The sequence below is a fragment of the Balaenoptera physalus genome (genome assembly GCF_965194825.1).
Source record: "Balaenoptera physalus genome assembly, chromosome: 11".
Lineage (NCBI taxonomy): Eukaryota > Metazoa > Chordata > Mammalia > Artiodactyla > Balaenopteridae > Balaenoptera > Balaenoptera physalus.
Window position 1 is genome coordinate 18,439,784 of NC_138896.1, and position 19,005 is coordinate 18,458,788.

Here is a 19,005-nt window from a genome sequence, read left to right on the forward strand (position 1 = left end):
TATTTTAAAAATAAGGAAAAAAGTCCATCGACAATTACTTCATAAACTTCTATAAAAACTGATTACCATTCGAAAATCAACACAGTTGTCAGTTCTAAGTTCATTCCTTATCTGACCTCTCAGAGCATTTGACAAAGGTGATCACTTCCTTCCTTCATGAATTACTTTTTTAAAAACAAATTTAGCTTCACAGCTAACACACTTTTCTTGTGTTCCTTCTGTATCACTGGCTGCTCCTTCACAATCTCGTTTGGTGGCCTATCATTTTCTCACCTCATCTGTGACCACTGTCCCGTTCAGTCACTCTGCTCCAGACACGCTGGTTTCCTTGTTCTTCTTCAAACCAGCCAAGTACCTTCCCTCCTCAGGGCCTTTGCACTTGCTAGTCCATTAACAGAGAACACAGTTCTTTGCAAAATTTATTTTCTATTTTTAGGTTTCTGTTCAACTGATTCTGAAGGAGGTTTATCTTATCTAAAATAGCTGCCCCCCTCACACCCTGTCTTTCTATAATCCCTTTTATTGAATAATCTGTTATTATATAGCACTCACTTATCTGGAATTATCTTTGTTTTCTGTCTCCCATCCATATGGGAGATACACTTCACGAGAGCAATGGCTTTACCTGTTTCCTTGCTGTACATCTGATGCGTAGGACAGGGCCCACATAGCAGAGTCTCAGTAAACACACACACACACATCTTCTATCCTTTACTGCTTGCTATAAAATTCTCCCCTGCCCCTTCACTCACCCTGAAGTAAATTACTAACATATTGAACCTTATGAAATTGTCACCATTTGATCATTTTGGAACTACAAAATGGTAACTTGGTATGGTTCAAAGTAGCACTATTGTATTAAAAAAATAAAGCACATGAATGCATCAATGACACATTAATTAAAATAATATAGGTGTTAGATAGGAGAGGTCAAACGTCATGAACAGAATATTATTACATATAAATAAAACTTAGCACTGACACTGTGATGCCTCTACCTTTCTGTGAAAGTTTGTAAGCCAGGAGAGAGTGACAGAGTACCTGCTTCCTGGGTGATAAGAAGAAATGAATGGATTTCACACTGACAGTTTGTTAATCCATTACCTGGCAACCACAACATCGGAGACCAATCCCCATTTTCAAAAATCCATGTTCTCTCCTGAAGTCTTATTTAAGTAATATCTATGCAATCTACGAATGAAGCCAAACCAGAGGCATGTATAATAATCATAATGGCATTCACTGACAGATATTAGCTCTTTCTCTGCTAATCCAGAGAAAGGATTTTTTCATTTTTCTTTCCAGCACACCAGCTATTATTAAATTTAAGAAATGCCCAAAACTAATGCTTTTTTTTCTTTCTAACAACTAAAACATATAATACCATGGTATTTGCACATTACACTTAATTGCAAATAGTTATCGTCAGCATAAATCTTACATTAGTATGCTAGCCTCAACGGATCTATTTGTACTTCCAACCTTTAATATCGCAGATGGTTTAATACTGAATGATCTTTATTTTTCAGCTACTTTTATAAGTTTTCTTACCCAAAGTTTTTCCAGCAGTTTTGTAAGTTTAATAGGTCTATTGATGTCTAAAACCCATCAGCTAGAGACTTAATGTAGTTTATATTCACATTGTAGGTTTGTCAATTGGGCATAAGACTAGAAATTTTCTTCCTATTCCTTCTTATTTTCTCCCATAGGCTAATGCAATTTATAAGCGTATGCCTTTTTTGAGTATACTCAAAACCTGATGTTTATGCTTTTGGAAAATATGTCAATAATCAAGTGTACTCTTCTGATAACTCCATTTATACACACAATCATTAAGCCATGCTAGCTCAGTCAGTGATACAAATGGTCCTTCTACTATGAAGATATTTGCACATGTTCTTGCTTATTAATTATACACTGGATGAACAATGAATTATTAATAGCAAGAGAATCAATTCAGTTTAGTGATATTTTTGCCTGTGAAAGCAAGTCAGAGTTCTTTAAAAATATACAATAAATATCTAAAATTTCATCTCATATGACTGTTTTTACTAGACAGTTTTGAAAAATCCCAGCTAAATGAGTGGTTAGCTTAAAAATTTCACTATAAAGGCATTGATTAAAAATTCACAAGGGAATTACTATATAGCATATTTTTAAATTAGTGTTAATAAATTTGAAGTTTGTAAAGTGAATCTGTTTATATTTCTATAAAACATTTTTCTATGATAGCACGTATAGAATATATATGTACATATGTACTTGTGTGTATGCACATGCATTGGTGAAGAGAGAGAGAAGCAAATGGTAATAGCATGGTCTAAAAGATCAATGTCCAATAATAAAGCACAAATAAGATGATTAAGTCTGTTGGGGGAAAAAGAACAATGCAAATATAGTCACCTTATTTGTCTGTTATTATTGGACATTGGAACATGTTGTACTAAATTTGCACAAGTGGGTACTTGGGAGGAGTATGCATTTTAACTCACAGTTTTATTTTCCTTATCTTTTCAAACTACTTAGATTTTGTTGTACAAAGATGTTCAAAACAAAAGCAGGATAGCTTAATAAAATAGATGTTAATAGAAATGTTCATAAAAGAAGGAAAGATAAGAATTTAAAGTGCTTTTTGAGGCAACTAATAGATCTTTATAGCATATTCCAATTCCCATTTTGGGGGGAATCCCTACGTGAAATAAAGACACTATATCATGTTCTCTATAGCTAATTATTATACACTCAGATTTTTGAATTTGGCAGATACTGCCTATTTTGCTGTAAAAGATGTCTCCTTTGATTCTTAAATCTGTTAAGGTTTGGTTCTATGCTAACAACAGTTCTCAATGCTGGCTGCACGTGAATATCTGCTGAGCAGCTTTTAAATAAAACTGATATTTACACTGCTCTACAGAGCCATTAAATCAGAATTTCTGAGGAGTGAGACCGGAGAAGTAGTATTTTTTAAGTATCCATATTAATTGAAGTAAAATACGCATACAGAAGAATGCAGTTACCATAAATGTACAGCTTAAGGAATTATCATAAAATGAACACACCTGTGTTACCACCACTCTGGTAAAGAGAGCATCGCCAGAGTCCTAGAAACCCCACTCATGCTTCCTTCTAAGTAGGCATTAGTACTTTTTAAAAGTTCTTCAGCAGATTCTAATGTGTATTCAAGGATGAGAACCACTCTATTAACTGCTAATTGTTTTCTATACCAATGTCTCATTTGGATTGAGTTGTGAAGAGTGGGAAATAAATAGTTTTTAAATACATACTCTACGTTGATTACACAAACACATCTTTTATCTTTAAAAGAACCATTTAGAATTGCTAGCATTACATCCTTTCCTACTAATGAGGAAGTAGAGGCTGAAACAGATGGTGTAATTTATGAAAGTGGTTCCATTAAAGTGGGGCCACTGGAGCGTCAACCCTGGTCAGCTTAGTGGTTCCAAGTTCAAACAGAATCACACAGACTTAGATTTGAATACCAAACTCTACCACTTCCTAAATGTGTAACCTGAGTCAACTGGTTCGGTTTTCTTATCGATAAGAGATCACAATGTGATCTAACTCATCTAAGTGCTACAAGGATTATATGCAAATAACTTGTCATAGTGCCTTGTAAGGATTATCATGGCCTGTATTAGTTTTATATGAGTGCAGCCCCAACTTTTCCCACTATCCCAAGCTGCTTCTTCTAAAAAGCCAAAAGTGAAGGAGTCCAAACTCATGACTTCTGGCCAGATCCTTAATACTATGATTATTTGACTTAATTTCCATGAGGAGAACGTGATCATAATATATGCACTACAGTGTGTCCCCAAATCCTGAAAACATGGAGGAATCAGGACACTTATTATGGCTTTTTCAGATTCACGATTAGAACAATCGATTTAAATTTAGAAGGACTTCATCTGAAAAGGTGTCCATATATTGAAGAAAAACATATTAAAATATTCATTAGAAATGAAACTGACATGCTGTTTTATAATAAATTTATCCTACATTTCTTCCCTTTTTTGGAATGAAGGTGATGGATGGATAGATAGAAAGATAAATAGATATCTAGCTAGCTAGATAGAAAGAAATATATATCTATATCGTTATAGATAGGTCAGGAAATGAGGTTAGTTAAAACAAATGATGGGGATTTCCTCTCCTGGTCTCCTGAGACTGAGTTTACCAGCCCACTTAAGCTTTAGAAAGTCAAGAAATACTCTAGATGAGGGAAATAACATTACATCGCTGTTCTCCTTTCAGGTTTGCAAACAAAAGCTGGATACAGCAAATTATGTAGGTCTGAGCCAGATACCCTTGCCTTACCAAATTACAATGTTGGGGAATTTCCACTACAGTTCTGGGGTGTGCTTTGTGAATAAGCTACTTCCAAATTACCTCACTTGATTTACTCTCACTGCTATCCATGTCTCTCTTCTAGGAAAAAAGAAAAGAGAAAAAAGAGGAAGAAATGAGAGTGGTGAGTGATCTTATGTGATATATATTTACCCCCTACTTTGTAATGTGAGCCGATAAGGATGAACAGCTTCCTTAAAAATTTCACCAGTTACATCAGGCTTGTGCTCTAGGAATTTCATAATTAGAACAATATACTGATGGAGAGAGCTGTGGCTAATGGTCAGCAGAGCTGTTTTAGACCTGACTCTGACATTGAAAAGTCGGTCAAGCCCTTTAAGCTTTGGCTGCCTTATGTATAAAATTTTTGTTACCTCAGTTTCCCCACGTGATTTGACTTTGGAAAGATGAAGACAAAAGCTGAGATGTCACAGGACTTTAATGTTATTATTTGAGGTGTCGTTGTTTACTTGTTTGTCTTCAAAGCTTTAGGTTTATATCTATATTAAAGCAGGAATTTCCTAGACAAGGCAATCTGAGACTGGCCAGGTAATCACAAATTCACTGTAATATTTCAGTATCAGTACATTTTAAGGGCAGTGATATCCACTCACAAAGAGCTTTCAGCAAGTTTCAACTCTGACTCATTTTCCCTGAACTTACTCACTTTTCCTTTTCTTAAATTTTTATTATTTTAATCTAATAGATTAAATCCTAGATTTAACATCAAGTATTTACTCTTAATATTATATATTATTAAATAATATTTGTTTAAATATAGACGAAAGTCTCAAACAAGAGCAACTGAAAAAACTTTATCAAATAGGAGTTTATGGGACTAATGAAAACTTTCCATTTGAACCATTCTATCATATTTTCAGAACACAACTAAGTTGTACTAAACTATGATAAAATTCCTCTTGAGAGGAATTTATGTCAAGGATAACGATGGATGAAAAGAATAAGAACAGAGATCTAAAAGCTCTTTGGAAAGGATTGATTGGTTTTCAAACGTAAGCTGTTAGTATATAGTTGCTGCTATTTGAGAAGTATCATTTGACTAATTCCAGATGAAAATCTGTAATAAATGATAATGGTCTTAGCATAATACCAAAGTTTGCAATCAATTTAGTAAATATAATTTATTACAGTAACCCTTTTAGGCATAATTTAAGGTTTAACCTTGCTCTGTTTTGGTAGACTTAAGTTACTAGGGTATATATCCTCGTACTGAGTAAAGATTGTCAACAGAAAAAAATGCACAACCTAAAAGTTGAGAATTATGTTTTATTTGGTGGACAAAACTGAGGACTTAAACCCCGGATGCAGCCTCTTAGATAGCTCTGAAGGACTGCTACAAAGAGGTAAGGGAGAAGCCAGGATATATAGGAGTTTTTGCAACAAAGACTGGGTAATCGGAACTTCAAGATTACTGGTAATGAAAGAAAACCAGATATCTCAAGTTAATGAATTTAGCACTTTTTGTTGTACGGGAAGATGCAAGAGTCTGGGCTCATTGAAATCATTCCTTTGATATGCACCTTAGCTATCTAGGGCCAGTATCTTGTTCTTTCCTATCCTGGGTTCCCTCAGGGTGCATCGCTGGGGGTGGCTACAGTGGCTTGATGGCTGCAACATCCTTTGTTTACTGATATGGCAGACAACATTGTTCATTCACAAGGTCAAGTTGATGGTGAGCCATTGAAAATCAGACGATTATACTATTCTTTGGAGTTACAAAATCTATCATCAGTCATACAAATCAGTGTTTACCAATGTTAGTTTCTCATAATGTTAGTCTAAAGAAGGCTTTCTCAACTGTGACACTATTAACATTTTGGGCTGGATAATTATTTGCTCTAGAGGGTTGTCCTCTGCATTGTATGAAGTTTAACAGCATCCCAAAACTCTACCAACTGGATAACACACCCATTTGTGGCAATTAAAAGTCACCAGACATTGCCAAATATTCCCTCAGGGGTAAAATGACCTCAGTTGAAAAACACTTTTCTAATGTTTCATCCCTCCTCAATGATTTTATGAGGGGATATATATGACAAATTCTGCAATAATATAACTCTCGCTTAAAGATTCACATTTAATATTAACATCTTAAAGATTCTGAAAAGGCTTATTGCAATGAAACCAATTTACTTTTGTTTAATTTAACATTTCCCAAATATTTTGACTACAGAATCATCCGTATCTCAGTAATTGCTATTATAAATTTCTGTACTTTGTTACAAAACACACTGGAAAATCCTGGTGAAATTGAATGTCTACACAAGAACTTGATTCACTTAGAAGAAATCCTTAAAGCTTCAGAGTTCTTATTAAATGTGTGATGTATTTATATACCTTTAAGTTAAAAAAGTCATAATTTAAATAATAATAACAGCCACAACATCAACCATACTAAACTAACTAAGTTTTGATAGCACATAATGGTTTACAAAAGTACTTGGCAGGTGTGAAATAATAGAAAATGCATATATTGGTCTCTGCCCCTGGGTCTGAGAAAATGTGGGTCTGACGCTAACTCCAGGAAGATAGTGTCAGAATTGAATTGAACGATAGGACAACCAGCAGTCACAGAGAACTGCTTGATGTATGGAAAACCGACACATCCAGTGTCAGAAGTGAAGTGTGATAATAGTGTGAGGGTAGAAGAGAAACACACAGGAAATGTTTTTTCCTTTTACAGCAGGCATTTGTTATTTCCTTTTCAAGACACAGCTATTAGTATCATTCTTGTTTCACGAGTGAAGAAATAGTCTTAAGAATGTGGAATGACTTGCCCAGGGTCTTACAACTACAAGATGGAGAGGAGAAAATCAAACCATATTATCAGATTCCACACTTTTGGTTTCCTCCACACTCATCATAGTATACATTGTAGAGGTAGTAATTTCATCATATTGCTACCCCTCTCTCACTGGGTACCAGCCATGCAATTCAGTTGAGATCATATTCCCTTGCCCCATCTCCAAGGGTGAGTCGCTTCATCAAATCAGTTTGAACCCATCCCGTATTCACAATGACTGGTTCAGTGCCTAAAATATGTAGAATATAGCATTTGAATGATTCTTTTAGGAGTCCACAGTTAACCTAAGTTGGTCTTGTTAAAGAAGGGTCTAGGACTTTAGCAAAATTTAGGGGAAGGAAAGTTTTGTGATTAGGTCGAGCAGATGGTCAGGTGAACAGATGTGAGGACTTTGACTGCTGGAGCTTTTTTTTTGCTCCCATGTGGCAATCTCACCTGCATAGAAAGGCAACATTTAGAGGACAGAACCAGAAATTCCAGAGTAAAGGATACAGAACCCCATCCGAACTGCCTAAAGCCAGATCTACCATTGGATGTTTTCAGTAATCCAATATTTCCTTTATTGTTTTGCCCACTTGTGTTTGGGTTTCTGTCAATCGCAGTAGAAACTATTCTTAGTAATACACCTGAAATGGAAATAGTAATAAATGGCATGTCATTTCAAAAATTATCAGTAGAAAAAAGATAATATTTGATCTAAAATTGTTTCATAAATTTAAAATCATCATGTATTTATATTACAACTCCTAACTTAAATGGGTTTAAACTAGATTGCTGTTAATCACAAACTCTAAAACAGAATGAAAACAAATTCCAGGTGATATGGTTACATGTGATTAGTATGATAAATCTGAAGAAATGCTACAGACAACCAGCTAACTGCCAGATGTAAAAAAAAAAAAAAAAAAAATCTGGAGAGAATGGCATGGGTGTAGCTTCTAAAAGGAGAAAAGTCAGGGTGAACAAAGAAGTTAGTATGTAATGCAGTGTAATGGTATTTAGGAAATTCATCTGAAGCAGTAAGAAAAATAAGATATCGGTTGCATTAGTTTTGACAGCATAGATGAATGCTCCTGCTTAATTATTTAATTTACTGTGGAGAAGTTGGAATTGAGGAAAAGATTAAAATCAGTCCAAATATTTTTCCAGTTTCTTCAAAAATAGATTCTTATAAGAATTGTTTCTCTTTCAATTCCATATCTAAGATTGAGTTCAGGCAAGAGAAATATTTCTTTATTATTTCTGCACCTAAAAATTATTCTAATTTGGCTAACTTCCTGTTCTTTGAAGTTCAGACACATTCATCGTAGTGGATAACAAAGAATGCTTCTTTAAATACTGTCACATGCCAGTACCATTCAAAAAAATGCCCAAGGTGTCACCAACTGAATCCCAGATAAATTGCTGACTCTTATCCTGGAAAAGCTATGAAATAATAGCTACCAGTAGCTACTGCTTAGGACACTAAAAGTGAGCTTTGAACAATTCTGAACTCATCTTTATTGTATTAGGTACTAGTTTTCATTTACAAGGGAAAAAAAAGGAAAAAAATAAAACAGCTTCTAGTAACAGGGAAGAGGATTATTGACATGGCCGCTTTCTAAAGGAGTCTCAAAAAGAAAGGTATTTCTGGATGCACAATACATATAAAAACCACAACAGAAGTAAGTTGGGGATCTTTATTGTACACCCTGCTGTGCCAACAATATGACACAGATACTCTCCACAAGCCTACTTTTAATGTGCTATGAAAAAAATAGTTTCCTTACCCTTAACTTTGTAATTTTTCGCTACCTAATTGATCTGCTTACTCATAGTTTCTGTTACCTCGTAACTTTGGCAAAGTCCATCATGTCTTTCCAGCTGATTTCTATAATATTTAACTTTTGTTCCTGCTGCTAAATGACTCATTCCCCTAGAATTTCCTAGTTCAAGAGAATCTCACTGACTGAGCTCATCTTTTGTGAGTCAGGCCACATCACAGTTTCCTCATCAGCTTTTGGATTGAATGCCCTTGAGTATAGCTGGGGATGACAAGAAGGTGGAAAACTGTGCAGTAAGAGTTTTGTGAGGCAGCTTATCCTGGTAAGGAGAACAATGTACTTGTCGAATACAGTTTAGCTCTTGCTAAGCAGTAGAGCAAACTTGCTATATCCTCCCCAACACAACTGCAAAGTTGCCTCCACCTAACACATTCCATCTATCACATGCATTGTACATACACCCACATCCTGCAAATAGAATACTGTTAATCTTGTGTCAATTCCATTTCCTGCCTCTAGAGGCGATGTCAAAAGGTCCTATCAAAAATGGCTTGGTGATCTTGGAGTCTACTGGGTAATGGTCATGACCATTGATCTGAAGCTAGACTATGAATTCTGGTTGTGATATTTAATATCTGGGTAAATTGTGTTAAACTCTTTATTTCTCTGTCTCCTAATCTACAAAATGAGTATCTTCTCACCTACCCTATAAGATTTGGGGGAGGATTAAGTGGATCAATATATCTAAAGTGCTTCAGAGAGCACTTGGAACATGGGATGTTAGCTATTATTTTTAAAAGCGCTATTGAAATACATTCAGTTTTTATTTGTCTCCTCTCTGCATCTGTAAATTGTGTACTTAAATACCACTAAAACACTAATACAAAATAACAGTAAAAACCTAGAACTGTCATAACAGATAACTTTTATAAAGGAGAGAAATGAGAAGAAACCTTTACTTCTCAGGACCTGGAACTATGAACTGTTCATTTGTTCTGGTCCTGAACAAATATTTCATTTTCTAGGATAGTTCACTAACTTCGAAACATGTGGCTCCCAAGGTTGGCACTATAAGACTATTTATTTTTGGATGGTAAGACATTAACAAGCTGAGTAAATGAGAATGACACCCTGAGGAAATAGGAATGACACCCTCTATATTTTATGATCATCCTTTAATATAATTTAGGTATTAGTGATAAGTAGAGCATTCAATCTTATAATCACTTAGACATTTCCATAAATGCTCCAAAATTAGGTTGTGTGTGTGTGTGTGTGTGTGTGTGTGTGTGTGTGTGTGTGTTCAGACAAAGAGAAAACACAATGGCATTCAATGGTTATAGCTTATTCATGTCAACATGGTAAGGCCTGTTGGTTTGCCCCAACTGATGTGAGGTCAGATAACTACACTTTTCATTAAAGTTAGAACAATATAGAAGAATGCACAACACTTGCTTATAGGTCTCCTATGGATACAAGTGCAATCATTAGAAGGTCAACTTGACCACAGATATCATTCCTACTGGTTTCCTGAGGAGTAAAACCTACATGCAAAGGTAACAGCACCTTAGCTTCTTTTCTCTGCCCCATCTGATACTAAATGTTGCCAAGATTCACGAAGGTTCTAAGGGTTCACATGTGATGCAACCATTTGACTTCACTTACAGTTTCAGGAAGCACTGAAGGCCCAGACAGAAAGCAGTTGGCTTACCGCCATCCCCATGCCCCAGAAAAGGGCATTTTTATTTCTATTACATTCCATATCCTTGGACTGTCCTTCACCAGAATTAAGAATTTATTCTTTTAAGCTATGGTAGTATCAGGGACGGATGGAAGCAAAGACACAAAAAACACCTGGATTATATTCTATACATCTGATGCTCAAATATACCCAAACAAGACTTAGATTTTCCCCATTCCTTTTTTACTGTATGTCTCAATAAAGATGCCAAGTATAAAAACAAAGGCACCTCTAGTGCATTAAAGGCATTAAATAGTCATCCAATGCTAATCCTTCCTTTTTGACTACTGATCAAGACTATTTTATAGGAAAATGATAAAGATATCCACCATACTTGTTAATAAAAATTCACCGACATGAAATAGATTGAGGAGCAGAAAATTAAAGCTGGACCCACTCAGTCTGTATTGAGAATACCTGATATGAGAATACAGTCCCAGTGACCTTTTCACTATCTCTGCTGAATTGACTTCGAATGGTTCCTTTCATCCCCATGTAGGAATGAACAAACCACCTCCTGTGGAGGCTGAGACTTACATGAGGTCTCTCCCTTGCTAAGATCCTTGCTCAAAAGAAAGGTCATGAAAGCTGCATACTGATCACATTCTAAACCTTTTCACCCAGGCCCCAGTGGAAGCCTGGATTAATGAGACTGATAAACTCTGATTTACCCATAGGACAGTTAGAGAAAAACACCCCATGGTGACCATTAAAGGCCAATAGGAGAGCCCACGGCAGCCCTCAGCTCTCTTAACTGGCTATTGTACCAAAGACAATTTTGAATCCAATAGCCAATGTCAAATGTGCAAACCTTCCTTTCTTTCTCTTTCCTGGAGTGAGAAGGGGACACCATCAAAAGGGTCAAAATTTCCAGAACAAAGTGATATGTCAAAGGTTACTGGTATATTATGCTTATCAAACTTATTATCAGTAAAGTATTTTTATCCATACCCTCATTGGGACAATTTCACGTTCAAGTGACCCATTTATGTTACACGGTATCTCTAATGTTTCCCTTTAGTTCTTCAAGTTGGGTGAAAATGGCTATCAGTCATAAAATGTTCAAAATATTTGGGGAAAAGAAAAATTCCATTTTGACAGAAACCCAAACAATAGATGTATGTTGTTTGTTCATAATGAGAAACATATTTGACATATGAGAAAAATGGCTCCCCAAAGATGTCCATGTCCTAATTCCTAGAATCTGTGACTATGTTACCTGACAGGGCAAAAGGGACCTTACAGATGTGACTAAGTTAAGAATCTTTTTTTTTAAATTTATTTATTTATTTATTTATTTTTGGCTGCGTTAGATCTTCATTGCTGCGCGCGGGCTTTCTTTAGTTGCCGTGAGTGGGGGCTACTTGCTACTCTTTGTTGCGGTGCGCGGGCTTCTCATTGCAGTGGCTTCTCTTGTTGCAGAGCACGGGCTCTAGGTGCGTGGGCTTCAGTAGTTGTGGCACGCAGACTCTGTAGTTGTGGCTCGCAGGCTCTAGAGCGCAGGCTCAGTAGTTGTGGTGCATGGGCTTAGTTGCTCCGCGGTATGTGGGATATTCCTGGACCAGGGCTTGAACCCATGTCCCCTGCATTGGCAGGCAGATTCTTAACCACTGCGCCACCAGGGAAGTCCCAGTTAAGAACCTTGAGATGGGGAGATTAACTTGGATTTACTGCGTGGCACTGATATAATCACAAACTCAGGCCTTATAAGTGAAAAAGGGTAGCAGAAGAGTCAGAGTCAAGGGAGGAGATGTGACAACCGAAGAGAAGCTGGGAGTGATGCTAATGCTGGCTTTCAAGATGGAGCCAAGGAATCAGAGCACCCTCTGGAAGCTGGAAGAGGCAAGGCCAGGAATTCTCCCCTACAGGCTCCAGAAGGAATGCAGCTCTGCCAACACCTTGATTGTAGACCAATGAGACCCATTTGGACTTCTGACATCTAGAACTACAAATTAATATGTTTTTCTAGTTTTAATCCACTAAATTTGTGGTGATTTGGTACAGCAGCAGTAAGAATCTAATACATTGTCTAATAACTCTATTATTAAATCCTTGTAAAGAATCTATGGGACAATATATAAAAACAACCTAATTTATTGCCCACTGTTAAAATGATAATTAACAAATCCTAATTGACCACCTCTTACTTTTCAAAGAACTAGGCCACCTTTAAACTCACTGAAGACCCATGACTAAAATATTAAATTATTTCCTACTTATATTCAACCTGATCCATGTTATCTGCCTTAAAAGTATTTGCAAATTTATCATTTTTTAAAAAAATCTAGTGATCTAAAGTTAAGCTTTCTATATTTAATATGTTACTTAGTACCTTGTTGGCAATCAATAAAACAGTATTCAAAAATGAAAGATAGTGTCTAAATTGGTGTTTTATTTTGAGATAGGCTATACAGATCTTCTAATCCTTTGTGGTTTCTAAGAACTGAAACTAGTAAATTCACAGTTAAAAAAGAGTTAGGTGACTTTTTAAATTCCTCAAAATTGAATGAGTTATTTAAAATATGTACTGGGCGTAAACAAAATGACCAAATAATTATGCTTGTATTTTTATTTTAAAAGAATCTAATAAGAATGAAACGTTTCATTATTGCATCAAACTTAGGAAATTTCAAATATTGCTTTTAAATATCATGTATATGAACTCAGAAGTGTAATCACTGTTAATTATCACTAGTTTATATAAAAAAAGAAGCTTTGATATTTTTATCAGGAGAGACAATGCTTTTAATTCCCTTGCATTTGTTCAAGAAAAAGTCTAACCTCAGACTACATCTGTGCATTTAGAGATAACAATAATATTCTTCCTAACATCAAGGACAAAAGCAAATATGGGAAGCTCCAGATGGATACAGAATCTATAAATTTACACACTTTCATGGGGGATTAGCATGGGAATAAAGAATGCTTTTTTTCTATACTATAAGAGTTTTGACTAAGAGGGTCAGTAAATCTTTGCTAAAACTTGGAATAATTATTTGGAAAATTTTAGTATGAGAAACGTGAAGAAAAATAATAATTTGGTTGCAACCAGAGTATTTGGCCTGGGTCCCATTTGTAACTAAAGGCAGCCTAGTAGATGTCACACTTTCACAACTGGGCAAACTACCTTCAGCACTACAAGTGGGGTCCTAGTTGCCTATTTAATTGAGGCAAAATCTGGCAACAATAAATTTTTTTTAACTCGGGTATATGTGCCTAGAGTAAAACATTGGTTACTTCTAGGAACTTTGTGTTTATTTTACATGCTTTCAGATTACAAAACATAATACATAAAAATATACACAATTATGATCATAAAGGAGATATTGTTTTGAAATCTGTTTTTTCCACCTGATTCCATATGTCAAACCTCCCTTAATGACATTAATTTGTTTCTGAATACCTCACTGCTATATCAAAAAGCGTTCAATGAAAACATATCTCTCTTCATTTTACTGGGGAATTTTTGGTGACAGAAAAATATTTCACTTGAATAAGTTTAAGTAATCAACGATAATTTGGAAGTAAATAAATACACTTTGTACATAAAATATAATGCAGTGAAGATTTATTTTACTCACCTGAGGAAGAAGAGACCTGCTGGATGGTGGTGGGTGGTACTGGAGGGGTGTGAAGTGCTGCTGTTTCTTTTCTACATTATTTCTTCACCAGATTTTCTACCTTATTGGTCCCGTGGTCATCTTGCGCTCCAACTACTTTTACAGATAGAGTTGTAGTGCAGAGAAACAACATGAAAGCAAATAAAGTTAAAAAATGAGAGCTCTTCAAAACTTGAAGTCGCCTTGATGTGCAAGGGCCAAATAGGCATATACCTTCCCTTGATCAGGCTTTTGGGCAAAAGAACTCCAAGCAAAACATTGTTCTTTGGGCCCATCTGAACACAGGACACAATTTAAATTTGTTCCATGCAACGTTCTCAGACCAGAACCCATTGTGTCAAGTAAACTATCTCTGTCTGAAACAATTATGTTGAAATATTTCTTCTTATAGCATATTTATTTTAGCAAGTTTGGGGATAAATTCTTCATTATTGAAAAAGCGCGGGTTGTCTGAAAAATGGTAAAGCTTTTCAAGTACTATTAGGAGAAAAAGTTATTAACTGAAGAGTCTTTATGTGAGATAAGCATATTGCAAGTATAATTAGTTAGAGATATTACCAAAGGTATAGATCATGGGCTTCTCCTGCAGGAGCCATCCAGTTTAGAAAACAAGATGATAGTCAATCTATGTATAATAGCAACTGTGAGAAAAGTTATCTATGATATACATGAAGGAAATTTTGAGGGGCAATGCAGCCATTAGATAAAAACTTTAAAAGAAAATGTTCATAACCTTAGAACTAATAGTTCTACTTCAGAGAACTTATTTTAGAGATTAGAAATTTATGAACATATACGATTATTGCTGTGTTCTTTGTAATAGTGAAAATTTTAAAACGATCTCTGTGTCTAAACAGTAAGGTATTTGTTAAGTAACTTAAGTACATCCATATACTGGGATAATTCAAAGCCATTGAAACATATCTTAAATGATAGCTCACACATGAAAAATGCACTGATGTGTTGCTAAGTTAAGACAAAACAGATCACGATATATTCAAATCAATCTCAATTTTGTAAAGTATCTCTCTAAGTGTTGATTTTTTCTTAGAGAGGTTTGAACAGAAATAAGCCAAATATTCACTGTAGTTTTCCCTGCTGTGAAATTTTGGATGATTATGTCTTCTTTATTATTCTTTTCTGTATTCTATGATTTTTTTTTCAACACATAACAATACTTCAAATTTTTTTTTTTTAACAAGTGAGACATTCGATTGGAAGTGGTTTTTAAGATTAGCCTAATGTAAGAGAAGAAATAGGCTCAGGTAGGAATTATGATTTGAAGTAAGGTAGGTTTAAAGGTATCAAGGTATTAATTAAGGAGCTGGTGGTTGAAAAGGAGATTGGGGGTGGGGAGGAGGAATTGCAAAGAGAAAATTTAACCAAACTACTCAGTGAAAAGTTAGGCACATGCTGAAATATTAGTCGTTGAACAGTTATTTTTAAATAGAGAAGGAAATGTGTAAATTCTGGTTTTGTCCCAAATCTTCCACTTTGGTTAGATGGATGGTTCTAAAATCTCTGGACTTTCTAATTATCTTAAGAGCAAAGATTAAGTATTTTTTTATTGGGAAGTTCTCTGAAGGAGCCGTTAAAGAGCCTTGCTCAAAGTGATTTGTAATACTTGTGTGTGAATTTCATCATTGGCAAAAGCTGCCACATCATATTGTCTGTGTGGACATAACTGAGGAATTCTGATGTTGGCCAGAGTTTTGGGTTAAAAATATAAAGTGCCCTGTTGCTCAGCCCTATTATGTACTCAATAATAAGTACCGTTCATCTTCTTAAATTATGTTTTCTGAAAGTAAATAGATGTAGAATTAATTAACTATTTATAAAACAGTCAGCTGTACTCGTAGATATACATATAATATTCTGAATTCAAACCCTTAGAATAGGGAGATTAGGATTGACATATATACACTAATATGTATAAAATAAATAACTAATAGGAACCTGCTGTATAAAAAATAAACAAAATAAAATTCAACCCTTTAGAATACATAAATATGGGATAAAAAAGCATCCACAAATGTACAATTTAGAGATAGTTTTGGTTCAATATTTTATTATACATTAAAATGAATTTAGTGTATTTTAAGGTCATTTCAAATATTCAGTGTGTAGAGGTTTTTTTTTTTTTTTTAAACAGGAATATAATAAATACTGTACTGAGACTTTGAATGCCCAAAGTTCAAATTATCTCAAAGAATCTTTTCACTCCAGGCCACCTGGAGGCTAAATTTTAAAGTAGGGGAAGTTTGCATTTACCATTTCCTTCCTTATTACCTTTCACCTTTAGGAATGAATCTATTACCCCAGACACTGAGCTAACCTACACTTTCATACACAGCCTTTTCTTCTTACCTGTGAAATAGTTTTTTTGTCTATTGCACAGGACTTGGTACCATGCTTTCCTGGTAGTCCTGATTTAAGGGCAATTGTTCCTCCCTCCTGAGTTCTAGCCATTGTTCTCTGTTTGAAATGGGATTATTCACATAATGAGTGATTACCCCTCACCACCAACCATGCACAAAGCATGATGTACGAAGACTTTAGCTCTTACACACTTCACATAGGATCAGAAATTGCCTGAAATTAATATGCCATCTTAGCTACGTAGACTGGCTTTGAGTGTAAAAATGAGAAATTTTCGTCAGGTGGTTGTAGCTGAATAGCCTTGATGGGTTTCCATGCAAGTGGAGTGGAGACTTTAATTAAAATTTCATGGAAGGCAACACTATTTTGAGTAATTCAACTGATGTTACTTTCTTCTATCAAACTGATCTCCAACTGCCCAAGACATCACTGATAAAGTTCATTTTCCTCTAGTTCCCCACCATTCTTGCCTTCACTGGCTTTTTCTACTGCAGTTAAGGCGGAGTTATCCCAGGGGATCAAGACATCATTCCATTTATTGCCTTTTCTCTCATTTCTATTTTCCCCTTCTTAAAATTAATTTTATAGTGTTAGTTCTTTAAAAATAGCCTCAGGTACCCCTGCGTTTTCTTTTCTAAACCATACCAATCCAAAAATAAACTAACAAAAATCACATACAAAAAAGAGGAAAGCCCAAAACATATTTAAAGATGCAGTTCAACAAGGATAGAATGATATCTTGATCCCCTGGGATAGCACACATCTGCTAGTATAGCTGACTGTTTAGTTCACCTTGTAAATTAAATTTAACCAATGGAACATTGGTATAGGTGACTAATGAAAGATCTATGTAGAAACAAAATGACATATTCCCAAATTTATGACTTTGGCTTACAGGTGTCCCTGTGGAAATCTTGAGGGCCTGTCATAAGGGAACAAAGGAGCATTGTACATGAAATAGGATAACTGCCTGCACAATTGATCTTGAACAAGCCATCTCAGTTATTTCAGTTCTGATGGTGTGTTAACTCATAAGGTGAAGATGAAAATGAAAAGCAACCAACCTGAATTAAATAAACCCCAATTTCTTAAAAATACTCAAAGGTATATTATTGACACTAAAATAAAAAGTACAATTCCTCTTTTGCTAAAAATTATTATGTACTTTGTTACTACCTGCAGGTAGAGCTTGCCGTATCCCTGGTTCCCAAGATGTATTAGTGGAGATGAAGACACTGACTTATGAGAAAAATGAGGGATTTGCCCAATGTCACCTAATAACTTAATCAATAGGGAAAGATAGCAAGCAAAACACAGCCCCACTTTCAGATCCTTGGCAGATACTCAAACCATAAAAACCAACATATGGAGTATGCGTATATGCATGACCATTAGCTAAAATATATATTTATAAAGGAATCTTTATTCTCTTATTTATATATTTATGTGCATATTTGATATATTTTTTCTAAGAAATATGCAGAATCCAAGTATTTCAGAACTTTTAAGATTTCCTCAGCATTTATGTTGTTTGTAAAGCTTGATTCTAGGAATATTTTCTCCAGAATCCTGTCTAGTGAAATTATCTTATTAGAGAGTATGATAATAAATACACTTTTCAAATAAAACCCACATGTAAACACTTCACCTATTTCCTCAGAATCAAACAGTTAAGTTCTTACATCTCATAGGTCATGGTGCTTGGCACTAAAGTCATAATGAAACAATAGACATGGACTTGCCCCCAAAGTTCTTACAGTTTACTAGGTGAAATGGCATTTATTTATATCCTTGAGAAGTTCCACACCCAAACACACAGAAACTTCTTTCAGTTTCTGACATTATCTACATTCCTACATGTAGAACAAGACACAACTGGCTAGCACACACTAATTGTCAAATGGGCAACATGGAAAATAAAAACAAAACTGAAATAGAAAAGAAATATACAAACAGTTTTATAAAAGGCCTCACTATACAGACATAAAGGATTTTAAAGGTTCAAGAAGTGAACTTGTACAAAATGTGGAGGCAGAGTTTGAATCCTGTCTTTGGCATAACTGTCTGAGTTTTGAAGAAGTCATCTAACCGCTACCACTGTTTCGCAATGGTGTTGTTATTGGCATTTGGAGCAGGATAATTCTTTGCCGGGTCTGCCTGAAAATCTGCGGGATGTTTACCATCCCTTGCTCTTGACATTAAAGGTCATTATGACCTTCCATTTTTCTTGACACTATACCCTCATATTTTGCAATAAATTGGATAGAAGTTAGCGATGGGATGGGTGCTATCATCTTTGTTGAGAACCTCTAT